We start from the raw sequence: 5,889 nt of genomic DNA, 5'->3' as shown, positions 1-5,889 counted from the left end.
AAAAGGATAGATTCTGCTGCCTATCTACTGTTTCTCAGCTCTAAGCACACCTTTCAAAATTCTGTTCCATGATGTGTGGATGTGCAAAGTATAATTTCCAGACTCCCCACCTGGTTTCTATTTAGGTTTTAGCAAAAGGGAAGCCCTAGGGAAGCTTGGAAAGAGGGAAAAAGGAAGGGAGAGGGGACTGTCCCTGTTTCCAGTTCCTGTCAGGATTGTTCCAGCAGCAGCAGCAGCAGCAGCAGCAGCAGCAGCAGCACTACGGCTCCAAGCTTCTGTCAGCACTATCACCGGCCCTGCCACATGCCCTTGCCGTGTCCCCTTGGCAGAGGAATATTAGCCCCCCTGTGGTCCCTCACTTGCTGGGCCATGTCACCTGAATCATGCAAGCACCTGCCAGGTTGCACCCGCCTTAGCAGTCCAAGTGCCAGCTGCAATGCTCTTGAGGTCCAACCACCAGCTAAAATCTATCCCCTCCTGAGAGAGCTGATCATCAGTTGCAGAGAGCTCCTCCTTCAAACTGCTAGGTTCTGATAACACCACAGTTACCTTTCATCTCCCCAGCTCTAAGAGTGTTAACTGCTTCTTGCCCTTATTAATCTCTGGTTATCTCACTGTCAGCTCTTTAGTCTTTCAGCCTTCCAACAACTACATAACTCATTTCCTGTATAAGATCACCTTTGTTTGCAACGTCAAGAGTAGTTTCCATTTCCTTGACTGAACCCTGACTTATATAAGGGTATAATAACCAGGTGAAATTTCAAAATCAGTATTATTAGATCAGCTTATTGAAGTGGGGAAAAAAATCAGTATTTGCTTATGATTGGCTTTGGGGACCAATGAAACACATAGCAGAAAACTCAAAGAAGCCCCATGAACGATCTGGTAGGATGGATCCATTTATATACTGGAAATGGTTGCCTCAGTGGTTCCACTTGCAAGACTCCAATTTCTCTAAACTCTTACAGGGCAGTGTATGTGCTTTGCATGTATTTGGCTAACAATGGCTTCAAGTCACTGCAGCTTTACATGCTGGTCAGGGACATCCTACGTAGCTGCTATATAGTGCTTGACCTTTGGATATACAGATGGTCCCCAACTTACAATGGTCTGACTTAGGATTTCTCACTTTATGATGCTGCAGAGGCAATATGCAACCAGTAGAAACTGTACTTTGAATTTTGATCTTTCCTGGGCTGTTGATATGCAGTACAATACACTCTTATGATGCCGGGCAGCAGCAATGAGCTGTAGCTCCCAGTCATCCATGCAATCACAAGGGTAAACAATTGACACAACCATTCTGTTTTTTACTTTCAGTAAAGTATTCAATAAATTACATAAGCTATTCAACATTTTATTATAAAATAGGCTTTGTGTTAGATGATTTGGCCCAAATGTATGGTAATATAAGTGTTCAGAGCATGTTTAAGGTACGTTAGGCTAAGCTATGATGTTCAGTAGGTTCAGTTATTAAATGCATTTTTGACATGCAATGTTTTCAATTTACAAGGGGTTTATCAGAAAGTAATCCCATTATAAGTCAAGGAGCAACTGTATTAAATGAAGGGTACCACACTGCTGTCTAACTATGACCACAGAAGATATTTGCTAGGGCCAGGAAAGGAAGAGGTGCCGCTACTGCTGAAAGAGAAGAAAAACCAGTCATCTGAAAATCCCCACCAGGTGATGGGATATCTGCTCAGCTCCAGCCCATTAACTTCTACAACCACATATTACTCTTTTCCCCTCACTACTGCTCTTAGTGTTCATTATAATCTGGCTTCACTTGGATTTTTCCTTTTACCTTTGCAGTAAGGAGCCCCTACGTGTTTCCTCCCCAGCATCCACTCTCCTTAGGAAATGCTCACGTGCCCAGAGGAATCGCTGAAGAAACACACATGCACATCTATTAATCAACTCTATTTCAGAGCTACTGAAGCAAAGCACACTGAAACCCAGACAAAAACCAAACGTTACACTAATTTTCTGGTGGGAAGGAAAGAACAAACCAAAAGAAACCACCAACCATTATTATCACTATCACGACTACCACCACCACCACCACGATACAAAAAAGAGTCTGATTATTTTAATGATCACCAAAACAATGTTTTCACAATTATTCCCCCTAAAAAGACACTTACATTCTATATTAGCAGTAAAATACCCCCTCCCTTCTAGGTTCTAATCAATAAAGAACAGATACAGGGAATTAATCTGTAGGCCCAATAACTTCCAAAATAGAGGCTCTCTGGTAAAGCTGGATTAGGGAGCAAGAGAGTTGGGACCTGAGGTCAAAGAAGAGTCACCTATTATCTCTCCTTAAATTTAGGCTTAGCCCCTGCTAGTGGGGAAGGAGGATTTTCAAAGCAGACTCTAAGCAAACTTGCCCTGTCAGCTGCCTAAAGGATCAGAGGTCTAAAAAATTCTATTGTACAATGGTGTCTGTTCACAAAGGAGTATATGGGTGGAGGACAGGACAGAGTCCAGGCCCTTCTTAGCTCTTTTGCCGCAGGTAGTGCAGCAGTTGCAGGGGGGAAAGGGAGCTGTTCCCCGATGGAAGTCAGGCTCTTACCAATCAGATTAACCACTCTTCTCCCTCCTTTGAAGAACAAGTATGCAAAAAGAGCAATTGGAAATGTTCACTGCAACCCTGCTTTCTCCTGGGGAGTGGGGCATAAGCCTCATCATTACGGAAATGCCTGAACCCCAAACATCTACTCCAAATGATTTTCCTGAAATACTTCTTCTCAGTACCTATTATAAGACAGGATGATATGAAATTCAAAAATAGTATCAAGGCTGGGCGTGGTGGTTCACACCTGTAATTCTAGCACTGTGGGAGCTCGAGGCGGGAGGATCACTTGAGCTCAGGAGTTCGAGACTAACCTCAGCAAGAGCAAGACCGCATCTCTACTAAAAAAAAAAAAAAAATATCAACACAAAGTCCACAATAATGTCTAGACCTGCACTGTCCAATGTAGTAGCCACTAGCCACATGTGGCTATTTAAATTAATTCAAATTAAATAAAACTCAAATTCCTTTTGTCAGTTACATGAGCCATTTTCAACATTCAGTAGCCACATACGTCAAGTGGGTTCCTGATTGGACAGTGAGGATATAGCACCTTTCCATCATTGTAGAGGTTCCATTGAACAACACTGTGCTAAACATAGAAAAGCAGGATATTGAATTAACAACTTTACTTTTCTAGTCATAATGCATTAAATTAAATGTCATCAAACATTATGCTCACAAACTTCCTAAAAATAATTTTAAAACACTATTATCCTTATACATTTTCAAGTTGACGTAGAAATTTTTTATAAGCTGGGCACAGTGGCTCATGCCTGTAATCCCAACCCTTTGGGAGGCCAAGGTTGGAGGATCACTTGAGGCTAGGAGTTTGAGACCAGACTGGGCAACATACAAAAAATTAAAAAAAACTAGCCAGGTGTGGTGGCACGTGCCTATAGTCCCAGCTACTCAGGAGGCTGAGGCAGGAGGATCACTTGAAGCTCAGAATTTCAAGGCTGCAGTGAGCTATAAACATGCCACTGCACTCCAGCCTAGGTGACAGAGTAAGATCCTATCTCTAAAGAATAAAAAAATTTTCAGTGAACTTAAGACTCAAAAATTTAAACATTTCTTGATTAATTGCAATTAACATTATAATGTTATATGTATAATGTTATATGTATAATTTGAAATATTAAAATATAAAATTTTATTGGAAATATATCTCAATGAGATGGATGCTCTTTTTTTTCTTTTTCTAAGACAGTGTCTCTCTCTGTCACCCGGACTAGAGTGCAGGGGTGTCATCATAGCTCACTGCACCGTCAAACTTCTGGGCTCAAGCAATTCTCCTGCCTCAGCACTCTGAGAGGCTGAGGCGGAAGGATCACTTGAGCTCAGGAGTTCAAGACCAGCCTGAGCAAGAGCGAGACCCCATATTTACTAAAAATAGAAAAAATTTGCTGGGTGTGGTAGCACGCACCTGTAGTCCCAGCCACCTGGGAGGCTGAGAGAAGATCCCTTGAGCCCAGGAATTTGAGGTTGCAGTGAGTTATGATGATGCCACTGCACTCTAGCTGGTGTGACAGAACAAGATTCCGTCTCAAAAAAATAATAAAAATCTTTCTTCTAATAATCAGAAAGAGTATTATTTAGAGATTTAATGTTGATCTGTTGAAAGTAAACAATGAAGCTTTCTCCTCATTTAAAATCACAAAAAACATACAAATAAGATGCAGGTTCATATCTTAGTTTGAGTGGGCTTTTCAGACACTAATATTTCAAATTGTCCCTTTATTTGATGCCCTGGAGATTTTCTTATACTCTGGGAAAATGCACCATAGCGAGATTAGGATGAGTAAAAAATAAACTCTTCTGGAAAGAGGAAGAATGGCAATTATGAAAGAGGAGCTAAAAAGGAGAACCTGAAAAGCCCTACCTTGACCTCAGGCAACTCAATTTTAGGAGGAAGTACATATTAGAGAAATCTGGAAACCAATTCTTTAAAAACTACCATCTGCAAATCTGAAACTCACAGAAAGGCTTCGTAAAACTCAAGTGGTGTGCATACCCCTGTTTGAAGGCCATTGGTTTAAAGAATAGTCTTAAAGACTGTTGTACAGAGTGTCAAATCAACAGAATTACTTCTATTTGGTAGTCTAAAACAAACATACTGAAACAGAATTTTAGATATAGAATAGAAATAGAATTTTGTTTGGGGAAAATAAAAATTCAAGTCACTTGTAGGACTTACCAAAAATTTCTTTGCTTTAGTCCCTTTGTTTTACCTTAACTGAGACTCAGTAATAGTGAACACACCCAAGCTAAAATTAATCATAAACTCACCGTGTACACTGCTGAACTTCAATCTGTCACTCCCAGATTCCCATTTTCCACACTTCAGCCTACCTCTTTAACACTGCTGGCACACCCCATCACAGAAACAGCAAAAATCATTTCAGTCTGAAGACCCCCAAATTTATCACAACCCCTCTAACAATTACACTGAAAGTAGTTTCACTCTAAAAGAGAGATATCTCATATCTCAATTGTTATAGAAATGAACTTATAAAACTTCTCCACTTTGTGAAAATGTAAATAGCAAGCAATACTGTCAACATCTTTAAAGCAAATTGAATCTAACTGTCCAAGGTCACAGAAATCACCGACAAGAATAATTATGTACATGGAGCAACTTTTTTTCATTATACCATTCTATACAGATTAATTTAGGACTTTATGAATGTATTATTTACCATGCTCTGGATCTACACCTCGGACTATGTTTTAATCATCACCAGATAAGATCCAAGACAGACCCAGATTTTAACGAATTCCTCACTATGTTATAGTACTACATACTGAGCTGATATCCCAAACTGGTTTCATTTGAGTCACAACCTCAACTGCCTACAGGGATCAGGAAGTAACCTAAATGTGGAAGCAGGCTGGGTATAAGATAATAAAGATGAAAGCACATTCCATTCTACAGGCACTCAATTAATTTAACACCACAAGCTAAACAAAAACATCTGGGGCTGAATTTGGTCAACTCTTATTAAGATTAAAATTTTGCAACTCTAAATGTCTGGCTTCCAAAACAGACTCAACAGATTTAAATTCAATAAATATTTACCAAGTGCCCACTAGGTAGAAGGGACATATAATTAGAATGAGACAATACCTATTAAATGTTACTGTTGACACAGCAAGTACACTTGCATAATGTTGTCTCATTATACTTTAGATGAGATTTCAGCAAAGAGATCAGAATTACACACAAATTACAGATCAAATTTATATCCTGACTTTATTACATAAAAAAGAAACACATTTACTTCAGGTATAAAGATATTTTATTTCAATAC

This window comes from Eulemur rufifrons, chromosome 8 (assembly GCF_041146395.1).
Source record: "Eulemur rufifrons isolate Redbay chromosome 8, OSU_ERuf_1, whole genome shotgun sequence".
In the NCBI taxonomy this organism is placed as follows: domain Eukaryota; kingdom Metazoa; phylum Chordata; class Mammalia; order Primates; family Lemuridae; genus Eulemur; species Eulemur rufifrons.
This window is presented reverse-complemented; position numbering follows the sequence as displayed.